General features: G+C 41.5%; 1 protein-coding gene across 1 annotated transcript in view; it reads right to left on the bottom strand.

Moving 5' to 3' along the window:
• LOC102781360 (axin-2-like) overlaps positions 1 to 25,487 on the bottom strand; it is a 95,002-nt gene that overhangs the window by 51,654 nt on the left and 17,861 nt on the right. The window contains exons 3-5 of the mRNA XM_035907693.2: positions 11,384 to 11,564; positions 11,121 to 11,175; positions 5,902 to 6,019 (exon numbers count right to left, since the gene is read on the bottom strand). The gene's annotated coding sequence lies outside the window, so the exon portion shown is untranslated. The remainder of the gene's footprint in view (positions 1 to 5,901; positions 6,020 to 11,120; positions 11,176 to 11,383; positions 11,565 to 25,487) is intronic.

Below are 25,487 nucleotides of genomic sequence, written 5' to 3' on the forward strand. Positions count from 1 at the left end.
ACGCATGAAAGGCAAATATAACCCAGGGTTGACCTAAGGGCTTGTTTATCTTTTACACACAAAAGGAGACAGACATCGTTATTAAGACATACTAGCAAGAGCCCGCGAGTCTTGTTGACGGCGGTTTACATTGCACAAGAGTAGGAACCTTTACTCAAGGCTCGACTTTAATCCAAAGCCACGCTAGCCGCTCCGTGTGGCTGCGTTTAAACACACTCGTACTCTGGGCAAAATGTTAACATCATGCTAACATGCTAATCTGTTACACACACAATAGTATATTGAATGCAATGCTTAGCATATTGGGGTCAGGATGTTAACATTTTATATAGGTTAGAGTTATGGAAATTTTATTTCTCAAAGGTTTATGGTCAATCCATGGTGGGAATACTATAACTAACTGTATTAATGTCACGGTCCTGGGTCGGTTTGACCCAGTATTTTGAGTTTCTTATGTTTTGGTTTATTTTTGCATTATGGATTAGTTCTTATTCTCTGGTGATACTGTTTTGATTATAATTATATTCTGATTCTTTAGTTATCCGATGATGATGATGTTGATGTTGATGACGATGATGATTATTTCTGGTTTAGGTTTTGTTATCTTGCCCTCATGTTTGGTTTAGGTTGCCTGTGCTTATTCTTCTCTGCCCGTATGTCCCTCTGTCTGTCCATGACGTCATTATGCCTGTTTACGAGTCTGTGTCTCTGTCTGTCGTGTGCTTCCTGTTTTATTTTGTAGGTCTGTGTCCTATGTCAGTGCGTTCAGCTTTGTGCTCTCCCTGTCTCGTCAGTGTAATCAGCGTCAGCCGTGTCTCCCAGCTGTTTCCTCTTCGCTCTGTTCACCTCTTGTATTTAGTGTCTGTGGTCGTGTCCAAATTCATGGGCTGCATCCTCCTGAGGACCCGGCCTTCGCGGTCTACGTGGGCCGGGTCCTCAGGAGGTCGGGTAGGCCGGAAGTAAACGGCTGGGGAAATTGGACGGTCTAGCCTTCTCGATCTACTCCCGCCCTTAATTCAAAGTATTTCCGGTTGTCAGCGCCACGGCACGAAAATCGAAAATGGACCCGAAATCTTTCTCCGTTTTTTGTGTTCATTTTTAATTATCAACGAGCTAACCCACATTCTCGCCTGAAAATATGTTTAAAGTTTATTTTGTGGCCCAGAAAGATTAATAAGAGTAATTTTAAAACTTAGTAGCGGCCGCCATTGCCGGAAACTGGAGCTTGGCTGGGCCGCGCTATGAATTCTGGGATATGGTGGGCCAAGAAGGACACACCCGACCCATCCTTCAAATTCGCATTTGTCGGCTGCATTCGGAGGAGTCTACGAATTTGGACAGCCTTCGGCGCGTCGCTGTGACGTAATCGGTCTACAAATGCGGCCTCAGGAGGATGCAGCCCATGAATTTGGACACGACCTTTGTCTTCCCCTACTTGGTGTCGCGTCGTTAACGTCTGTTCACCCTCGCTTCCTCTGTGTGTTCCGTTTGCCAGCCAGCCTACCTGCCTAATTATTCTGTTCTTCCAGTTTAGTTAGTGTTTTTCTGTTCTGCTTCTTACCAGCAATAAAGCTGTGTGTTTTGAGTTACTTCCGCCTCAGTGAGTCCTGCATTTTGGGTCCTCTCTTCCTGCCTCCCTACACGCAGACATGACAATTAAAGAGTCCCTCTTGGAATATTGTTGATTGACTAAAACAAGACTTTTAGAGGGAAGTTTGGTTTTTTGACTAATTCGAGGCCAAAATCAAACCCATAAGTACTGATACTCTAAAAGGTCACCAAGCAAAATGTCTTACTTCTTTAAAATGACCTTTACTGCATTTTCTTATTTTGTGTTTTGCACATAGAGTATAGGTATAGTTACATATGCAAATATAAGCAAAATTTTAAAAAAATCAGAGCAGCATAAAGTCAAAAAGTATGAAAAGTCTGGCTTTATGCAGTCCAATAAAAATATGTGTACACGCTTAATGCTTCAATCGGAATCAAAAGAAGAAGTATCAGCCAGGTTCACTTTAATAACTGATCAACAGCAAATGTCACCACCTCTAAGAAAGCTGAAGCTTTAGCAGTTTGCTTGTCCGGACCATCCAAGTGTGTGTTAACACAATGTCACAATAATAGAACATCAGAACATGCTATGCTCAGAAAAACTGCAAAAAACGCAAGAGCTACTCCTTAAAGTCAGCAGGTCTCAGACAACCAGATAAAGATGAAGACGTATGTCCTGTCTGGAAGGGTTATAAGGAGAAAGCAGCTTCACTAAAAATGAACATACGCAGTGTTGGGAAGGTTACTTTTAAAATGTATTCCATTACAGAATACAGAATACATGCCCCAAAATGTATTTTGTAACATATTCCGTTACGTTACTCAATGAGAGCAACATATTCTGAATACTTTGGATTACTTAATATATTATCATGCTGTTTACAACTACATGAATGTACTATTGCTGTGATTTATTACTGTTACTGAAGGTTCGCGGCTCCGAACCGTAGTAAAGGGACCTCTGGCTAATACGGTGGGTTCTGTGTCGGCTCGTAGCTGAAAACTAGCTTTACTTTGTTGTCTGGGTCAACTTTGCTAGCGAGAGACAGAGAGAGGCATTGAAAGGCTGCTCCAACGGAACTTATTGTTTTTGGAGGAAAACACGAACACAGCGTACAGTCGAGTCTTAATAGCTTACTTACAGCTGGGCTCGTCAGGCTCTCTTCTTGGCTGCAGTGGTTATTATTATATTTACATGCTTCCAGCTCCCGTTTCTGCTCGATGACAGCTCGTACTTTCCCTTTTTCTCCCTCCCTCGCTCACAGACACATAACGTGTATGGCAGTCCATTCTCCCTGCAGCACGGACTACACTGCCTATGATGCTACATTCTTTAGAGCTATACCTGTAGCATTCTGCCTATTAGCTTAGCACAACAACAACAAAAAGGCCTCTCTCACCCAGGAAACACGCAGAGAAAGAGTGTCACCCTGTAACCATGGCAACCGTAACGCTGCCGCCTGGAACAACAGAACGTAGCTGTCAAACAAAACCCAAACAGGCCTGACCCGCCACAATATGAAACAGGGAAGTACCGCCGTGTAATCCATTTATTTCAACAAAGTAACTGTATTCTAAATACCACCTTTTTAAACGGTAACTGTAACAGAATACAGTTACTCATATTTTGTATTTTAAATACGTAACGGCGGTACATGTATTCCGTTACTCCCCAACACTGGCTATACGGCTTAGGTTTACAAAGTTGCTGAACAAACCACTAGATTTTTGGAATAATGTCTTTTATATAAATAGGACCAAAGTAGAGCTGTTTGGCACATCAGCACAATCATCCTTCTTCTTAGAGTCAAGCATGGTGGTGGAAGAGTAATGGTTTGGGCAATAGGACACGGGCACAGTGCGGTGACTGAGTTGGACCTGTAGTCCTCGGTATATTAGAGAATTCTAGAGTCAGACGTGAGGCCATCTGCTGGATTGTCCCGTGAAAACTCAGCAATTCCTAAAAGTGCAGAGTTGAGACAGCTCACCTGCTGTTCAAATCTTCTGTTTGCAACAGTATAACATAACACTGCTTGTTCCAACAGGGGATAAACTTAGTGGCTGAATCAATGACCACTATAAGATATTAAATGATCATATTTAACTGACTGGTTAAAGAGCTCAAGAATGAAGATGTGGAGTTGGAAATGAGCACATCGATGAGCAGATATGAGAATAGATTCCCTTTAATTAACAGTTTTTATATGAAAAGGAAGGAGCACACTGATTAACTAGAACACAAAGATAGCTGAAGACAGCAGTTTGCACACCCACAGATATTTCCTTAAAACTCAAACGAGTTGTGATGAATAATTAATTTAATACATTTCCGACCAATTTCAGATATTATTAGATAAATATATAAATGTGTTTTCCCAACAAACACTTTTACGTTTGTTGTCTGGACAATATTGAGAGCCACACAAATTGAATGGCAAATAGCTGGATGGATGAATAATACAGCAAAATAATAAACAAATTTATGAACCAAACACAGCTATAGTAACCACACCCAAAGACTTATAAAATATGTTGCCTCATTTATATTCCTAATCTGCTTCCCAGCCACCTAAACGCACAACAGAAGAACACTTGACACTGATCTCATATCGCTATGTGTGAGTGACCTCATCCTTTCCTCTTCTCCCTCTGTGGCCCCCTCAGTGAGATCTGCATGCTCACTCAGCCATGCATACTGACGTCTAATCAACAGCAATTAACCCTGGCCTCTTTCATAGGCCGTGGAGCTCGGAGATAATGAAGACACCACTGTGTATTTATTTTCCTTTTTTTTTTCCACACGCAGCGTTTGTCATCTGGAAACTTTTCTCAAGGCTCACTGACTTTGGAATGTGACTGCCAACACCAAAAAAGCATCCCCTCGATATTGCTGTCAATGCTGGGTGAACATAATTAAGACTGTGAAGAAAGCGATAAGACACGGAACAATTTGGAGATGATTTTGATTTTTTCTACACACCTATTGCAATATTGCAGTTCTGGATGTTTTTCTAGGCATTATCCAACAGAGGCAGTGTTGGGGAGTAACGGAATACATGTACCGCCGTTACGTATTTAAAATACAAAATATGAGTAACTGTATTCCGTTACAGTTACCGTTTAAAAAGGTGGTATTTAGAATACAGTTACTTTGTTGAAATAAATGGATTACACGGCGGTACTTCCCTGTTTCATATTGTGGCGGGTCAGGACTGTTTGGGTTTTGTTTGACAGCTACGTTCTGTTGTTCCAGGCGGCAGCGTTACGGTTGCCATGGTTACAGGGTGACGCTCTCTCTCTGCGTGTTTCCTGGGTGAGAGAGGCCTTTTTGTTGTTGTTGTGCTAAGCTAACAGGCAGAATGCTACAGGTATAGCTCTAAAGAATGTAGCATCATAGGCAGTGTAGTCCGTGCTGCAGGGAGAATGGACTGCCATACACGTTATGTGTCTGTGAGCGAGGGAGGGAGAAAAAGGAAAAGTACGAGCTGTCGTCGAGCAAAAACGGGAGCTGGAAGCATGTAAATATAATAATAACCACTGCAGCCAAGAAGAGTGCCTGACGAGCCCAGTTGTAAGTAAGCTATTAAGACTCGACAGTACACCGTGTTCGTGTTTTCCTCCAAAAACAATAAGTTCTGTTGGAGCAGCCTTTCAACGCCTCTCTCTGTCTCTCGCTGGCAAAGTTGACCCAGACAACAAAGTAAAGCTAGTTTTCGGCTATGAGCCCGTCAGGAACCCACCGTATTAGCCAGAGGTCCCTTTACTACGGTTCGGAGCCGCGGACCTTCAGTAACAGTAATAAATCACAGCAATAGTACATTCATGTAGTTGTAAACAGCATGATAATATATTAAGTAATCCAAAGTATTCAGAATACGTTACTCTCATTGAGTAACGTAACGGAATACGTTACAGAATACATTTTGGGGCATGTATTCTGTATTCTGTAATGGAATACATTTTAAAAGTAACCTTCCCAACACTGAACAGAAGTGCGTGAGAGACTCCAACTGCTGGATTGGACATTGGCCAGACTTTAACATGCCAGCCCTCTAACACAAAGTCTGTGTCGTGTAGGGCTGAGTTGATATGCTAACAGTACAGAGAACAGTCTGGTGCTACCTCGGGCAAGATCCTTTCAAGTGCTTTCTTTACCAGATCCACACTGAGTATTTCCAATAATGCAATAGTGGCTGAAGCAGACTCCTGCTGTGTGCTATGGATTTTAAAAAAAAAACGTCATTCTCTTGATATCGTCTTAAGTTCATATGAGAAAATGGCCATAGCCCATTTTGTATAGTGTAGTACCCTCTGGAAGATATGAGCCAGCGCTGCTGAGGTGTGACAAACCTTGTTTCGGCTGTTTTAATTCCATTTCTTATTCCTTGCTGCTGAGATAATGGAGTTCTTCCTCAATCCATTCACTGTATCTTTGGTCTCGCTCCAGTCTATCTGACTGTAGGCTGAACTAGAAAACAAAAGAGACACAAGAAACATCCAAACAGTGTTACGGTCTGCTGTTACAGACAAAGGTATTTGCATTAGTTTGCAGCCAGATTTCTTTTCGACTGAGTTTTGGAAGCCACATTGTAATCTCAAGCAGAAGAATGATTCAAGTGTCAGTCAATCTCCCCTGTGAGAAGCAGACAAGCTAGTTGGAGCCTTGGATGCAAAAATAGCATGGGAGATGGAGGACACCCTTGCTCTACCCCCACATCTGACCTTTGGCTCTTTGAAGAAAAATGTCTACATCAAATGCTCTGAATTATCTATTCAAATGCCTGGAAACAATCTTTGGACAATGACACATCAATCAAACGTTCTGTGAACCGGGGGTGGTTGTTTATATAAATGCTGTCCATCTGGGGGAGAGATCTCAACAATGTTACATCTCTTTTTCTGTGGGGAGATGGCAGTAAAAAGAAAGAAGGAAGTTCATAGAAAAACTTAAAATTCTGCCTTTTTTTTTCTCTTCTTCTTTTTTTTCCTCAAATCCCAGCGTGAATGTGTCGGCGAGCTCGTGGTATGCACCAAGATGAAAAGTAGAGGCCATCCCTTTGAAATCCTCCTCAAGTCAAAATTACCATTTCATTTCAACTCCAGCCAGGAAACGGAGAGCGGGGCCACTGCTAACTGCTTTGGGCATATCGTTATTTATTGTGTGTAAACTTTGTAGGAACATTGTTGCCTGGGAAAATGTGTTGTGTGGGTGGTAGAAGTGAGCAGTTGGAGCAACCACAAAGGGAGAGATCAGGCCTATTTTCTCTGTAGGAGGAACACATAAAAGTGAAAATAATGCCCATTATTACAGAAAAACAACATCAGCCTTCTTTGCTCATAATTGTCTAACAGCTGAGAAGTTACCGCTGAAGCTAAACAACCAACCAGTTGACCCTATTTAGGTAACTGCATTATAATTTTTCTGCTCTTTTAATTAGTAAGCTCTCTGTGCTAAGTGGGCCATTATCTGAGTTGGAACTAACTGCTTTTTCTATATTAAGTCTGCCATGTTGTTTCATTTAATTAACTTTATTGACCTCTACGCTGCAGGGGTTAACATTTTCTAAGCTATACTGTGAACCTACTCATGTAGCAGTACTTTAAAAAGTCCTTTAAAATGTGTTATTCTTATTGTGAAAAGTGGATTCATAGTTTGCTGTTTGACATATTTGCCTAAAAAGAAAAATATCCCTCATTCAGTCCTGGGAGGAGGTCTAAAAATCCCTCAGGCTTGTGTCAGGAAAGGAATCTAGTGTAAAGATCTGCCAAATCAAACATACAGAGCCCTGCTCTGGTGTGAATAAAGGAGGAGCCAAACGTACTTTCTAGTTTGAGCCAGAAACGATTACTAAACAGGGGACCTTTCCAAAATACTCTGTAACACATTATTTTGACCATATTAGATTTAGTTATTCCTTGGTGTTCGTAACAGTAGATATATTTCATGTATTTAAGAGACTGCATTTGCAGTTTTGATTCAAACTGCAATAATCATTTTCTTTCTTCTGGAGTCTATTGTAGCGGATATTGTATGAAAGAGATGACACGCCTTGGATAAGTTGCACCAAATACCAAATTTAGAATCACCAGTTAACCTAACAAGCACAGCTTACTTGTTGGAGACTAAAGGCAGTCGATGAGACATAGAGAGCACATACAAACCCCACAGAAAGGCTACAGCTGCTGAGGAGGTTCAAACCAGGAATCTTCTTGTTGTGAGGCAGCCGTGCTAACCTCTATCCTGGCTGCCCCAACTGTAGAGAAAGTAAGCCGAATGCATGAAACCACACAAATTCTGAATTTGCCATTAGTTCACCTTCCAAATGCAATTTTGTAAAATTTAGATCGTTAGTCTTTGAGTAGTCTTATGGAAAGACATCATGGGTTTAGTTTTTAGACAGTGATCTGGGTCAGTACCTGAGTTTAATAGATTCTGCCTGTGATATGAGATTTTTTTAAATCCAATTTTGGCTGAGTTCATAATATCGTTTAAATAGAAGTGATTATATTTAATACCACTAAAGAATAGCAGTGAAAAGGCTATTCTTGGTGGACAAGGGTTGGTTGAGGTTGAGCAACAGCTAGAGTAAGTCTATTTAACCAACAGTGCTCTGCCAGCTAGTGACATTGGTAACTTTGCTAAAAGCATACAAATCAAGAGTTGCACACTTACTAAGACAATAAAAGGAAAGCCTATAAGGTCTTATTGAGGCGTTAGAGTGTACTCATTAAAGTACAATAGAAATACAGATATGACGACACATAAAGAAAGTGGCTTTAGTGAGGTAGGCTTCTGGTTTGATATCTTGGATGTTTCATTTGAGCTGGTTTCAAGTAAATGGGCCGATCATAGGGATGCACAAACATATAACTAACTTCAATTATTTCTACCATCCTGTTAGTTTTAAACGCTTGATCTTTTAGTCCGAACTGTTCTTGTTTTTGTGACCCACATTCAGCACCATCAGACAGCTGTTTGCATTACAAACCAGGCAAACACTACCTGGCCTGCCTCTAATGGCAAACAGATAAAGTTTGTTATGTAGCTAGTAAACACAGTGAAGCATTTGGAAGCTAAAGATCCAGTGTATTTCTTTTAAACTACTAGGGACAATATTTTTTATGAGCACGGTAAGAACTAATGCTGTCTTTGCTGTTTGCAAATCTCTGTTGTTTACAAATTATTCTGTGTGTTCTTCTCTCTCCAAGAACAAAGGAAAGGTAACAAGTTACTGATGATTGAATTCCCATTTTCAGTTCAACAAATGATATAATAACAGATAATATGTCAGTGCTGGATTATCAATTTAATCTGCTGCCCCCAAGTGGCCAAGAATTCAAATAAATACATTTTTAATCACTGGATCATTTAATACAACTTTTGTAATATGTAATTACTCTTCATTATTCACATCAAACAGAACAGGTAGCACAGGGTGTGGGAGTGAAAGCACATGCATACGCACAATAAGTATCAACAAAACAGTCCAGTCTTTCTAATTTTTCCAATTCTTCTCTCAAAGTTTAAACACAAGCATCTCCAGAATAAAAACACGTGTCCACAAATATTAAGAGGAACATTATTCATGCGATCATCATCATCGTACTGTAAATGTGTTATCATTGTGTTTAATAGAATTAAGACCATAAGGAGAGATTGTGGACAGAGCCCAGTTGATTCATGACCAGAGGGAGAGGCAGCAGAACTTTGTTGACTGCGTTCTCCTCCAACAAAAGAGTACATCTAATCTTAAACATATGGCTGAAGCCGGGGATCCACAGATGACAGCATGCAGAGTATGGAAAAACACTGCAGTTGTCTTTTTTTCATCCCTATAAATTCACGTCAGCTCTTTTATGTCCTGGATGTTTTCGCTGTTTCAGACACTTGTACATTCCCCAAACCAGTTAAAGTTAAAGATTGCACCATGTAATGTTTACTAAAATCATAAATTCACTCACTTCTGTTCACAGAGTTTTCTGTTGAACTTTTCTGCTCTAGGAATTCCAGATAATAGTATTTTACTATTTTAAGTAATGATACACTGAGATATCAGAAATACACAAGTTAAGTAGGCGAGCTGCTTGATTCCCATGTGCAGCTTACAAAATATAATTAAGGGATGAACTGCATTGTCGAAACAATATGATGGTCACACACTGTGTTCTATCTCAGCATATCGCAACGGGCTCAGATGTAACACAGATATAAATGTGTAATGGATTTTTAACCCTTTAAGACCTACCATAGAACCAAGTCCGCCAGAGCTTTTCTTATATTTTTACATGCTGTGGAGCCATTTTTGGGAGCATTTCAAGTTGATATACATCAATACAACTGTTATAGCCCAAATTTTAATAATATGTCTGCATTAAGTGCATAGAAATTACATAAATTGCAAAATAGTGCAATAAACTACAAAAAAATTGAAAACCGTTTTTGTTTTTTTTAACATATATTTCTAGTTAGAGAAATTTAAGAGGTTTATCCTTTAAAACTGTAAATACAAAAAAGTTGCACAAAATAGTTTCCCACCACAGGAAATTTATTTTGAGTGTCTTCATAGTTTTATTTTTGAAATACACCAATTTTTATATACTGCAGGAAAAACGAAAATAAATATTATAATGCAAATTTGCAAAAAAAGCAGCATATGCATCAAAATAAACTATTTCCAGCAGTGCAATATGAGTCCTAAGCATCCCAGAAACGACACAGAAAGTCATAAAGTCAAACATAACTTTTAGAAACACCAGTATATAGGCTCATGAGGCCCTGATGGTAAAAAACTCAATATGTGCAAAATGATGTCACTTCCGGTTTCGGGCAGGTCATGGCGGACATGCGATAGTTCACGCTGATGGATGTAGGAAGTGTTACAAACAGCTGATCGGATCGGCAAAGCGTGTTTCTGGAATATTATGTTATATTGCTGCAAGTGCTTTTTATGCAGTTTTTGCAAAGCTTTATGTGGAAGGAAACTGTGACCTAGGACAAGCTGATGGCATAAGATGTAAGTACAACTCCTCCGGTTTCATATGCAAAAAAAAAATATTGCGCTAGCTTACGTGGTTGCAGAGCTACCGGGATTTAAAAATAGTTACGCAAAACGGCGCGTGCCCGCTCCAACCGGCTTTAAAGGGTTAATAGTCATGATTCTGCTGGTGAAAGAGATGTGCACAGTGGCACGCGAGACTTGTTGAAATACAGAAAGTAAGAATTTGCGTGTAAAACACGTGGACTATAGCCCTGCTCTGACTCAGTAATATCATCTTGGCCACTCTCAGACAAGTTCTGCAAACGTGTCAGTTGAAGGAGTTGAAAAGCAAGCTGGGTGTTGCATATATATTTGGACTACAAGGGCTTGTTCATTTGTTTTATCTGTCCCACATTTTGTGTCCTCCGCAAGAATTTATTTGTACTGGCTGCGGCTGCATCGGACTAGGCTGCAGGACTTATATATTTAAACAAGGACTGTTGAGAGTAAGGGGAAGTGTTCGACTAAACTCAAGTCGGGTCTTCTTTAACATTTAAACATGTTTCTGTCCACAAGGGCAAAAATGTTTACCTCTGCTGGTTCTGTTCCCGTTGTACAGCCAGACAGTTTCTTTCAGATCCATACTCTGGAACGGCAAAGAAAAACAGAGTCAGAGAAGAAGAGTGCACGATAGGTGAGGAAGGAAACAAAGGCATAGCAGTTGCAGGAAGTAAACAAACTGACAAACTGAAACATGAATATAAGACAAAGACAGATGGGAACAAAATGGAATCAGTTGCACGAGGCTAGATCGTCTTACAGGAAGCGCACGCTCTGATACTTTAGCCGCTGACCTCTCGTATGCAGCAGAGGGGGTGGAGGCGACAAGGGCTCTGCGGGCCCCATCTGCACGGCTTGTCCCTGGCTATGTGGCCATGTGTAGCACCTGGCCCCAAGCCAGCGCCCAACGCCCCTTTGTGGTGGTCAGAGTGGCTGGTTGGGGTCTGCCTTTGATCCCGGGCCAACTATTCATCTCTAAAGGAAGAGGAAGAGCAAAAAAAAGAAGAAAAAGATAAACAGAAAAAGAGGGAGGGGAGCAGAGGGAAAAAAAGTCAACCTCTGCTGCCAATTATTGGAAAAACATCAAGGTCTTTTCTGCTTTTCTGTCTGTGTAAAGAGAAAGAAGAGAAAAGAGAGAAGGGGAGGCAAAAGAAGAGATAGCTGTTTGATGGCTTGGCTCAGTGTTAGTTGGAAGATTGTGGCAAGTCAAGGCGAGGCAGAAGCTGACCTGCAGGAGGTGATTAAAGGTGGAGAGAGCTGTTTGTCTGGCTGCTAAGGCTCTCTCTCTCTCATTTTTTGGTGTGTTTTCTTTTTCCTGCATGCCCTTTTTTTTTTATCTTTGCCTCTTTCACTATCTGGCGCAGACTCCCCTCTTCCCCTTGTTGCTGCCATCCTTATCTGTGCCTTTCTTTCTTTTACCACCACGTGCTGTTAAACCAGTTCATAAGGACAAATAAAGGTCATTTTTCTGTCCTGTTGAGGTGTTTCTGTCTCTGTCTATTTGTCTGTCTGCCTCTTTTTCTTTGGTCTCGAACCTCAACACATATCTATAGTATATTTACAGATATTCACAGTGTGAGGAAAGCAGAAAGCAAGTGTGAATGACAGCCTGTACACTGAAGAAGCATGTCAGACTGCTGATTAGGATGTCACAATAATAAACAGAGGAGCGGATTAAAGTGTTGTCAGTAAGAAACACACATTTTAAAACCCGTGAAGAACAGAAATAATCACATAAGTGTTGCAGTTTACACTTTCACACCAACTCCATCTTAGCCTTTAGGGCTCGGGGCTTATTTTTATTTATTTATCTATTTTTCAGGGAATAATTTGGCTCTACTATACATTTCTGTATAAAAACTGCAATACACCTACTGCAAATTCTGACATAGGCTGATATATAGGTACTAATGTCTGACATGAACTAAACTATAACACCAAACATGAGTATCTAATACTGATAATAACACAACTACAGCAGGTACAGCAGGTTAAAGCTGAAATTGAACACCAAACTAAGTAGTATTTATGACAAATTATTGTTAATTTGTCTTCCAGGCAAATTTTAGCAGCATGGAGGTTGAATTTAAACGAATCAGGAAGTGCTCATATTTCTTTCTTCTTCATCAGCTCATTGTCAGTTATTATTTGGCTCACTTCATGAATATTGGTGTGTCTCATACATGACCAGTGTTGGGAAGGTTACTTTTAAAATGTATTCCATTACAGAATACAGATTACATGCCCCAAAATGTATTCTGTAACGTATTCCGTTACGTTACTCAATGAGAGTAACGTATTCTGAATACTTTGGATTACTTAATATATTATCATGCTGTTTACAACTACATGAATGTACTATTGCTGTGAGTTATTACTGTTACTGAAGGTCCGCGGCTCTGAACCGTAGTAAAGGGACCTCTGACTAATACGGTGGGTTCTGTGTCGGGCTCATAGCCGAAAACTAGCTTTACTTTGTTGTCTGGGTCAACTTTGCTAGCAGAGACAGAGAGAGGCGTTGAAAGGCTGCTCCAACGGAGCTTATTGTTTTTGGAGGAAAACACGAACACAGCGTACAGTCGAGTCTTAATAGCTTACTTACAACTGGGCTCGTCAGGCACTCTTCTTGGCTGCAGTGGTTATTATTATATTTACATGCTTCCAGCTCCCGTTTCTGCTCGATGACAGCTGGTACTTTTCCTTTTTCTCCCTCCCTCGCTCACAGACACATAACGTGTATGGCAGTCCATTCTCCCTGCAGCACGGAATACACTGCCTATGATGCTACATTCTTTAGAGCTATACCTGTAGCATTCTGCCTATTAGCTTAGCACAGCAACAACAAAAAGGCCTCTCTCACCCAGGAAACACGCAGAGAGAGAGCGTCACCCTGTAACCATGGCAACCGTAACGCTGCCGCCTGGAACAACAGAACGTAGCTGTCAAACAAAACCCAAACAGTCCTGACCCGCCATAATATGAAACAGGAAAGTACCGCCGTGTAATCCATTTATTTCAACAAAGTAACTGTATTCTAAATACCACCTTTTTAAACGGTAACTGTAACGGAATACAGTTACTCATATTTTGTATTTTAAATACGTAACGGCGGTACATGTATTCCGTTACTCCCCAACACTGTACATGACCCTGCCAAAATCAACTAATTAATTTTTTGTACTACAACTATGGCAAATTAGACATTATAGAATTGCAAATTTTTACCATTATGTTATGATGTTTTTACAGATCCTGAAAGTATTTATTTATTATATACATGTCCTGCTGCTCATTATTGGCTAATCAGCTAATCTTATGGCATTTAGGAATGTAGACATAGTAAAGATCAACGGCCCCTGGGCCATGGTCTGTGAGTTGTTTGGTACCGGGCTGCCAGAGTTGAGGCTCGGGTGTGAAATTTATGGTTTTCAGGGTTTTTATCGCTTTTTATCGTTATTTTTATCGTTTTTATCATTAACTCTGTTTCCCTGGGTCTTTTCCCGTTTGTTATGAATGAATTTTATTTTTTTTGGTTTGGTTTGTTTGGTACTGGTTGTATTTTGTTGTGTTTATCCGCGACACCTTAAAGCCTGGCCTGAAAATATTGTCGAACATAAACCAGTCTGTGGCGCAAAAAAGGTTGGGGACCACTGGTCAAGATGACCAGCTCAAGTTCAAACTGAGCATCAGATTATGGGAGAAATGTGATTTAAGACATTTTGTATGTGGCGGGGTTGTTGGTGCCAGACGGGTTGGCCTAGTTGAGCTACTGGGATTTTTCCCACATGACCATTTCTAAGGTTTCCCTCTTTTGGAGAATCCCCCCATTAAGCGAAAATATCAAGTGAGCAGCAGTTCTCTGGACAGAAGAGCCTTCTCGATGTCAAAGGTTCAAGGAGAATGGCCACACTGCTTTGAGCTGATAGGAAACCAATGGTAACTCAAATAACCGCTCTTTACAACCAAGGTACGAGTAAGAGCATCTCTGAATGCACAACACATAAAACCTATTCAGCTAAGAACATGAGACTGAAGCTACAATCCTCACACGCTCACCAAAATCAGAAAAAAGAATATCAAAACTCATGGTCCAGTCTCACGAGTGTATTTAGTGGTGTTGCAATGGCGTCAGGGAGATTATCTTGGCTCATTTTGGGCCCCTTAGAGCAACTGAGCATTGCTGAAACTCCACAACCTACCTGAATACTGTTGCCGACCATGTCCATCCCTTCATGATCACTGTGTACCCTTCATCTCAAACTGGTTAATTGAACATGACTATGAGTTCATAGTGCTCAAAGGACCTCCACAGTCCCCAGATTTTAATCCAATAGATCTTTTGGGATGTTGTGGAACAGGAGATTCCAAATACAAAAGGGGTTCCAGCCTGGTACTGGCATGGTTTACCTGTGAGTCGCCTGTTAAATCTCCTGTCAGTGTGGTCGTCTATTAATTAATAGATTAATTAAAAGACCTGAATAGCAGCGACAAAGTCTAGCAACATTTTCATACATACAGTATGAAACATGTCCTGACACAGAGACACACCTAAACACTAGCAGCAGTGCAGTTACTTCTTTTTGTGGTCTGGTCAGGAATTTATTATAAGCCCCTTAAAACCCTGTTCGTATGCATCACTTGCCTCCTCTCCTCTGCTTTCGTCCTTGCAGGCAAAGAAACAGAACAGACAATAGCACACGCATTGATCACCAAGGACGTATTTCTATCACTCTCCCTCCCTCGGCCTCTCCCTCGGTCTGTCTCTGTAATTTCTCTTTCATGGCTGTTTTTCCTGCCGTCTCCCGAGACCTTCTTAGTCGACGAGAGAAAACATAAACTGAACATTAAAACGCCCCGCAGCCCTTTAAACACTTGTCATTTGTCCTTTGTACAAATCATGGCGAGAGTTGCTATAGAGACTGCGCTTTTTTATCTATCTTGTTATGTTATTACTAATTCTTTTCTTTTATTAACTTTGCTGCTGAGAAAGAGAGAAAGAGGATGAGAAAAACAGAGAGTGAGAGAGAAAACCACAGTCGATCGTGAGTATGGGGGAATGATCAAAAATGAGACGTTTAAAAATCCAGTTTGCCACAGGGTGAAAGATGAGAGATGAGTGAAGGACATGTACTGTGGATCTTTGTGGACAGATTGGCTAATAAAACGCTTTTTTTCCCCGTCAGATGGAAGACGTGATGTTTAGTTCACAGTTTAATGTATGTATTTTTCCGTAATGAGGCTCTGATGTGTGTCTGCCTAACCTGCGTGTTTCTCCCATTGTTTGAGCGTACGTAGTGTGTACGACTGCCTGTACGACTGCCTGTAAGACTGCGTGTTCATTAGATTCCTGGTACCTGCACCCAGCCATGGGCGTTTAATTCAGCGAGCAGGCAGGGGCATTATCACACACTACCATCACTAATCCCCGTGGAATGAAACACCGACACTTTGATGTCTGCCAAAGAACACCGCTGTAGTATTTGGAGGCGAGACCCTGCATCACGTACAAACCGCAATTAACAATCTATAGCTGGACTAGAGCCAGGCAGAGTGGTGGAGGTGCAAAGGGGGCGGGAGAGAAGAAAGAAACAGCAGAAAGACACTGATGATAAAGAGCCAGAAGCAGGATGGTAAAGCATAAAAGGATGTATACTATGTATTTGTGTGAATATGTGTGTGTGTACTGTCAATGTACATATACGGGGGTTGAAGTTGCTCGCAGACATATCATCAGTCTCTGCCAATGTGGAAGTGCTCCTTCAGTGATCAATGCAGGACACACACCGACACATACACGGCACTGATTGATACACATGCATGCGCTGTAACAACAGTGTTTCTGTCTCAGTAACAACCTGCCTGGAGCTTAAAGAACACAGGACAGTGAAGGAAGTCCCGGACAACAGAAATGAAGGCAAGCGGCTGCCGGGTAGAACACAAAACCCTGGACTTTTTGTACTTGACGAGGACGCCGAATGAAAAATTCAGGCCCTCCAATGCCGACAGGCTCTGAGAAAAGTCCTTCAAACACACGCGCGCGCACACATGCGTACACAAAACACAATTCCTCATGCCACCTACACACACTCTGGTGAGAAAATGATATCGGTGCGTGCCAGTGTGTGTGTGTGTGAATGCGTCACACACTGGAGCACGCAGGCTATAATACATACACCTCATGTAAGAGGATAAAACACCAAAAAAAAGACTTTCATCAAAGCAAGTGAGAGAGGATGTCAGAGATTTTTTCAAAAGATGAAAGAGAGGGATATTCTCTCATTTCGGCTCATCTCTCTCTCCCTCTCTCTCTTTCGAAATCCTTGAAGTATCATCCGTGTTTCTATGACGAAGAGAGAGCGAGGAAGAGAGAGAAAGGGGGGTAAAAGTTATTTACGTCCCACGCTGTGTTATGTGGCCTGTCACTTCTCATTTTCTCCCAGGGCTGTCCAACTGGAAGACTTCAGTCAACTCTCTCCAAGCCTGTATTTGCTGAGGTAATTACAAAGTGACAGCTTCAAATCCTCTACCACACACACACACACACACACACACACACACACACACACACACACACCCAAATATGGGTAAATATGGGAATATGGCTCTGTGGCCTCTCAGATTCTGTTGTTATTATTTGACTCGCTTGGGTATAACACGAGATGAGCATCTCTTATTTCATTCCTTCAGCAGCTCTTGCATGAGTGACCCTTAAATATTCCAAACTGCACTCAACACAATCCCCAGCCGATGATTAATATTCCTCAAAGTTTATAATAAATGAAGAAAATCGATGTATGTAGTCAGCAAAACGTAAAGCCTTTCTGTCGACTATCTGCACTCCCCATAAAACACACGTGGGCTGCAAACACGCACATGCATGAAAACACTTCCACCTCCTGTATCCACTTAGAGGTGATTGTAAGAACATCTTTGATCTTTTTTTTTTTCCTCCTTTCTTCTTCAAGGAGATGTATTGCCTGTACACATAATCCATGACAGACATAATGTGATTTGGTAGTATCTCTAAATGGCAGGGAAAACCAGCTGACAGAAATTAATAAGTTACTGCGGCTGTAAAGGAATCAGAGTAGGAGGGGTTGGGAGGAGATGGTGGAGGTGGTGGGATAACCTGGCAGCAAAACACACAGATCATCAAATTATCTTTTGAGGCATATTGTCATGGTGAAACTCATACACACACGGAGCTCAACCTGCCCTATCTGCAGCGGCGCACGACGCCGGTCTGTCGTCTCCAGTTTGGATCATTACCACAAAACGCGACGCTGATAGAAGTCATTGGCTTGATCCTGTGAAGACCTGAAGACCTATGAGGACTTCTGTGTCGTGTTTCTGTCATTATGACCCAGATCTCCAGAAGGAGTCATCAACTTAAGTGCATCATGAGGGCACATGAGTGGACTTACAGGCTCTCGTGAACTGCAGTTTGCATGTATGCATTGCTATTTTCACTCTGGCACTTTTTATTATATTTGTTGCTGGACAGGAAGATACCATTCAACAAACACGTTGTTCAAAGCATACTGACTGCCAAAAATTCATAACTTTTAAAACCTAGATTTAGGGATGGGTATCGTTTAGGTTTTATCCGATACCGGTGCCAAACCCGTACTTTTGTAACGGTGCCGGTGCTTAAACGGTGCTCAAACCGGTGCTTAAAGAATGGAAAACACAAAATTGGTCCAAAAACCTCTCATGTTTAGCTGTTTTCCACTTTTTCTTTGGTCATATTAGCCTTTTTGGCCAGGGTGAAGGGAGTATCTGCCATCTAACAAGAAGACAGCTGCATGTAGCTATGATGGTCTTTGCTAGTTCACCTTACATGCATTAATGTCCTGATGTGGTTAGCCTACTCAACGTATATTACACACGAACAACATTAAGCTACTCACGCAGAGAAGAACGGCTGCTGCTGCATCATCATCCTCATCATTTCTGCTACACTGGCAGGGCTAGGGGCCAGGACTCTCCTCTTCGGGTTTTTGGGGGATGTTGCTAACTCCAGGTCCGATAACAGGCAACCCACAAGCAGTAGATGTGCACGGTGTGAGGTCTCGCAGCAAGCTATCAAATACGTCGCATTTCTCGCCTTTAAAAAAACACCCTATGCGTCGCCAGGTGTTTCATCGGATTTGAGGTGTTACCTCCTTTGACAGTATCACAGTATCAGCTTAAAGCACTTGTTGCAGCTGCTGAGTTTGCATATTTTGCTGTGAAGTACAGCCAGACTTTTGACCGCTTCGCCTTGGGTATTTTTAATCTGTAGCTCTGCTCTAAAAGAACGTATGTACCTGGACCCGCCTACTATCCTCGGAAACGTAAAATGATTGGCTAGAATCTAAAGCTATCATTCCATACCAGTTGGTGGCGGTAATGCGCCTTTCAGTTGTTTGCCAACCGCCAATACAAATGTAAGGAAGAAGAAAGTGTATCACAGCTCAGGAAAAAAAAACACCGAAATGTGCGCTGCTTTTCGGTCTGGTTGCTACCGTTTATGTCAGAACCGGTGCCATCATGGCACCGGATACCGGTACCCGTCCCTACCTAGATTAGTATATAACGCACCTACACATTCAGCAATCCAAAATCTGCAAACAAAAGTTGCAACATGGATCTAATAAACATGTTTGAGACATCAACTTCAATGCGAGCCTGTAAGATGACAACGCTAGGCTGCGATGCACCTCAGCAGATACTCCAATATATACTTCATATGACATATGACAACAAGGATGTTTCTCTATAGACTTTCTTCTTTGCTGGAATTGCAGACAGTTTTTTGCATGTTTTCCCTCCATCAAGTAATTTTAGTTTTCCTCTTTTTTTTATTGTCTCATTGTTTCATGCTCTACTTATTGTTGAGTTGAAGATTTAGGTTGGAGGAGTCATGTTATTATATTTATTGTTATCCTAAATTACTGATAGTTTCCAAATCTCAACTTTAAACCTAAGAAGTGGTCTGCTGGATTGGTTAGTGTTGTCTCACAGCCAAAGGTTCTCTTTTTGAACCTCTTGGTTAGCGGGGACATTTCTGTGTGCGGTCTGAATGTTCTCCCTGTGCCTTATTAGTGATTTTAATTTGACTGTAGATGTTGAAATAAGAGTAACTGGTTGTCTGTTCCTGTTTGAGACTTTTACATTCCCAAACTTCTCTGATTTGACTCGTGAGGGCCGTGTGATTTGGTTACATGTGATTGATAGTGCTGGCAACATTAGCAAACAGGCCACGACTGTCATCAGATGTTTACTCAAATTTCACTCTGTCCTGACTGATGCACTGAATGAAATCACATCATCCTTTGCAAATGAGCTAAGCCAAGTTCAACACGAGAAAAGTCACAAATACAGAAATCACTTAATAACCAAAACTGTTCACAATTAAGAAGAAGATTAAGAAGAGAATTAAGAGGTCTCAAGAGAAAAGGGTTTTTCTGGGCCACCAAGGTTCCAGCTTCATGTATTTCATGAGGATGAGTAAATACATTTACTGCTCCATATTTGGTTTGACAGCACATTAAATCTGGAAGGGCTTCACCTAAAAAAAATCCTTACTGAAACTGTCACGGCTGGGGCAGCAGTCGTGTTGTGGAATGAAAGGAGGGCCGAAAATGCAGGCAGCCGACTGATGATATGAGTAAGAGTTTATTTACAGGTGACAGTGGCAGAAACAGACAACGAAGCACGAGAAATACTAATGGAAACCTAAACTGGGGAAACTAAAGAGCAACTTGAAATCCTCAAGACACGGGGTGAAAGGCAGAGAGACGCAGACTGACGGAGGATACCAAGAACGCAGACAAACGCATTTTAAGTCCGATTACGTCACAGCGATGCGACGAAGGCTGTCCCAATTCGAAGGCTGCTTGAAATGCGGCCCTCAAATGCGTCCTTCATTTCCCTGAATTTTAAGGACGTGGCGGTGTAGACTTCGTGGCCCAACATAACCCAGAATGCATAGCGCGGCGGTGGGTGTGGATAATTTTGGCGGAAAAAAACAGCGGATGAGGGGCGCCGAAGAGTAAACTTTAAGTAAGTACTGAATATTATGTCACTTATTTATGTGCAAATGTTTAATAATGTTAACATTCCTGTTGGCCACATGTCGGCAAAGTTATGTGACATTAGTGACGTTTGTACTAAGTTGGTTTTAAAGCCTTTACTTTAAAATATACGCCGTTCAATAGCTGAGCTTAATCTTACAGAGAATGATCAAAGCTCATGTAGAAACAAACAAACAAATGAACAAAAGATTTTCTCCTTCATTTCTGTCAAACAAAGCTGTATGAAACGTTTCCAGCTGTTAGTATCATGGTTGCTAGGCAACCTGGGCAGCGCAGAGGCTAGACCGTCCCATTTCACGAGCCTCGCACTTCCGGCCTTAGCGGTCTTTAAGTACGCGGCCCTTGAGGATCGTTGAGGCTGCGTACTTTAAGGCTGCAGACCCTGAATTGGGATACAGCTCATAGACCTTCAGAATAGAACAGGAAATCCAGAACACGAGCCTTCAAAGTAAAGCGGGAAACACACAGACTGATTTACGACACAACACGGGGACGTGAACAGAGCACCGAGGACAGACACAGGTAGGGCTGATAAAACACTGAACTTCAGGTTCAACCCTAAACTAATACAAAATCAGAATAAACACAAGGCACAAAAATCTACCTGACAGATGGTCTGAGACTGGCTCATCACAAACTGTGCTAGTCACACTGTAAATTATACTCCCACTGAAGAAATCTTATTTCAGAATATGTGTCAAAAACATCTTTAGGGATAAACATAGAATAACTAAAAAGTCTGACTTGATGCAAACTCTAGCTGTTGATTAGACAGAAGATGCTCCGTTTAAGGCTATTGCAGGCTATCTAGATCGTCACACTCCCATTAGCCATGCCTCTGTGGTCCTACCCATTGTTCGTCTATTCTCTAAATCAACATTGCACCTCGATACGTGTGATGAACAGCTGCACATAGATGAGGAAAGCATTACGTCAGTGCAAGTTTGAACGCAGTGCAGTCTGATCTAAGTGCTGGTGGCGGCAGTTGAACTGTGTGCACATATTTGCATGCATGCATACTTACATACTTGTACAAGTATATCAGCCAATACGAGTGGTGCACAAAGCCCCCCTGTACAAGTCAGAGCAGCTCGATTACATTCTGATATGTACAATGACGTACAAATAGATACACTATCATGATTCATCTTGCCATAAGAAATTTAAAAGGCAAAAAACAACAAGAAAATGACGCCGGACCGATGCTGAGAAGTCAATGTGAGCATCGGTGAAGGATTTTCAAGGTGGCTGTGTCGTTTATGTCCAGTGAGGACGGCTAGGACAGATGTGGCTTTATGGACTGCTGTTGGTTTGGATATAAGTGTGCGTGCATGTGTGTGTAAAAGAAAGAGGGCATGAAGAAGACACGGACAGAAAGAGAGAGTGCGAGGGAGGGAGGTATGTCAAGCTCGCCAAACTACTCAGCAAGACTGATTTATTTGGCAACTGTTGGATGGTGGTCTGACTACAAGAGGCCACCTACTCCAGTGTCTGACCTGTGACCCGCTTCAACTTCTGAAACGAACTCAGCTGTCCTTGCTAAATCTACAGCTGGACAGGAGGGATGAATTCTTGTTGGGGAGAACACACATACACAAATACACCCATAAAACACACACGCACACGATTACAAGCATGTGTCCTACCGCCCTTATTCTTCCCTGTATACAAAGAAAAGAGAAAAGACGTCTTTTAAATCGTTGCAGATTAGTTGCGCTCATCAGTGCGGACTGATTCAGATTGATTGTAGCGTGTTAACAATCTGTCTGCGTTAACTTTATTAGATAGCGACAATTTGTCGACCTTCTCCAGCCTGTCTGAGAATGACCGCCATCACTCCGAGTCGGACCGCGACGAAGACGGGTTGCCTCCCACTAGGCAAAAAGAGACAGACAGATAGAATATCCATTGTTGGTAGTAAAAGCCACACACAGTATAAAAGGTGGAAGTAGTTTGTGTCTGAAGAGTAAGGCTCATGTAAAAGTGCTTTAAGACTTCTATGGGAAGTCTGTGGGAAATTTAATTCCTACTTCTGACCTTTGTAAACAATTTCCTGATGCATTTATAGTCTCAGTCACTCATTTTGGTTCATAGTAAATAAATTGTTCAGCCTTTTCAGTGTCAAAAGAAGGATAATGCGCATTGGCTAAAGTCATGGTGGCTATGTACAGATTTTATACTGTGTATGGCAAAATGCAGGTTGGTTACTTTAGAAGTTCCTCAATCAGCTAACGTGATTCCTGATGCTACCTCATGTATTAGCCCTGTAAAGCCTAAACTATAAAATAACAGTCAGAAAATTCTACTGGAGTGTTTATGAAACTTCTGACCAGTGTTGGTCAAGTTACTTGAAAAAAGTAATCAGTAACTAATTACTGATTACTTCCCCAAAAAAGTAATCCTGTTACTTTACTGATTATTTATTTTCAAAAGTAATTAATTACTTAGTTACCTTTTAAAAACACGATTTACAACCTGAATAGGTGATAAAGCGATAGATCTTTCAGCCCAATTCTACTTTTTCTGCATAATCCATCATACAAAATATAATCAAATGGAAAAGTCTCTTTTTAAAACTTGTTTTATCAGTTTTAATCTTTTAACTTTATGCATCAAGCAAAAATTTAATTATATGCACCATTCTCTGACTTGAAGAAATTAGTTTAACATTTAAAACTATTTTCTGCACATTCCAGCACATAAAATAAAATATTTTTTGTGTTTACACTCACTCTTTCAAATAGATGCAAGTAAAACACAGCAGAAAATAAATAAAGTCAAAGACTCAGCGGTCCTGTTGCTCTATTTTCACCTGTAAAGCAGGAGTAGTGTTAGGCGGAGGTTTACCCTGGTGCAGGTGTGCCGCAGCGGTCAGTGGAAGAATCTGCGAGTTTCTCTGTGAGTTTCCCATTACGTCATAGCGCACTCGGTGCTTGCTCGGAAGTTTAGGGTTTTTTTTCGCTGTAAAAAGAAGTTTTCTTCCCACGCACAACGGACGCTAATGTTTTTGTCACTTTTTATGGAATCAAACTTAAAGTAAGGTCAGTACTTTGACGCTTTAAACGCTGCACGCTCATACTCTCTCCCGCACTCGATATATTATCCATTGTTGATCTGCACACAGCTGTTGTCACAAACGTGACTTGCTTACGTCACTGTCATGAGACATTCTCGCAAAAAAAATCACGGTTTTAGTAACGCAGTAACGCAGCGTTCCTACGGGAAAGTAACGGTAATCTAATTACCGTTTTTGCAATAGTAATCCCTTACTTTACTCGTTACTTGAAAAAAGTAATCGGATTGCAGTAATGCGTTACTCTGCTTCTGACAATTAAAAAAAAAAACACAATTTGTTTATCTTAAACACACAGAGACATACAAGAGGGTTAAGATTAATGTTAAGGAAATCCTATTGACAAGTATGACACAGTTGGTGCTACAGGGTCAGTCTGGTCTCACAGTACAGCACAGTGTTGTACAACTGACACGCCAGACAATACATACAACAGTACAATATAACAAAGCTAGCACTACCTGCAGTTCACTCGGCTGCAGGTACCATTAATAAAGGTTTTTTTTATGCTATGCAGAAATTCTTTGTTTGGTAAATTAGATTGTAATTTGTCTACATTGACATTGTAACGCGTTTAGGCCCTGCCTGTTATTCACCATCTCTTATTCTCGCCTTTTGCTATACAGATGGTTCTGGGCTGTGACCTTGGACACGCACACACCCTAACACACACTCGTGTATCCATCTGCTTGCACTTAGATTGGCTTAACCCTCATTCTCTCTCTCTCTCCCTCTCTGTAGTTCTCATCTTTTCCTCCCTTTGTCATCCCTATTGTTGTTTCCATTCCTTTGAAACTTAAAAATATCCCAGCCCGATTGTGTTCTGTACATTGGGTTACCATGGTGATTGCCATGCAGAACAAGCAAAAGGAGTTTGTGTTTGTGTATGCATGTGTTATGTGTGTTCGTGTGCCAGTAGCAGTGCTATCAGCCAAGCACAGAGTCCAAAGCTATTTTCTAAGGAAGCAAAAATAAAAGGAGAAACACCCACCATCCCCTCTCTTTGGTTTTCCTTACCCCCTTTTCCTTCTTCTCATCTCTCTCAGTCTCCATCTTATTTTCTGTCCCTTCTCCCTGCCCTTCATCCTTATCTTTCTCGCCTGGCCCGTTCCCCTTTCTCTTGCCGTTCCATCTTTAACCCCACGTCTCTCTGCACCAGCCCTCAGATGCCCGCCATTGCACTACCGCGCCCCATGGCAACAACCAAGAGAGGGAGCGAGGAGGAGAAAGCAGAGACAGATTGACAGGAGACTGCTCAGAAGGTCTTTTGGGAGTTGTACTGTACATGGTGATAGGGACTTAATGGCAAACCTCATCTGGCCGACACATTGCAGCCCTCTGACGACAGCAGCATCGCAACATCAAGGTTTCAGCTTACACCCAGCTAAAACCAGCGGCCTGTGAAACCAGCGCACACCACACCATAGTTTGCAACCGGCTTTAATGAGGGATCCCGCTCTGTGCTCGTCTCTGTCTCCTATTTTACGTTTCCGTGGCGTCTCTCCTTGAAATATGAGCATCTAACTGTGACTTTATGCACGTGTATATACATACTCGGTGTAGAGTTGCCATTTAAAATTGTGTGTATTCCTGTGTGTCATCAAATTCAGTTGATATTATACTGCCATATGACATTCCATCGTGTTTTGTGTACATGTAATCATGCACATATGTTGTTCTCTCTGTGTGTTTGAGTATGTTTAGAGTTCATTCCCACTGATCAAGGGAGCAATAGGTTCCTTTAAT

The sequence above is a fragment of the Neolamprologus brichardi genome, chromosome 6 (assembly GCF_056152115.1).
Source record: "Neolamprologus brichardi isolate AB-2024 chromosome 6, ASM5615211v1, whole genome shotgun sequence".
In the NCBI taxonomy this organism is placed as follows: Eukaryota; Metazoa; Chordata; class Actinopteri; order Cichliformes; family Cichlidae; genus Neolamprologus; species Neolamprologus brichardi.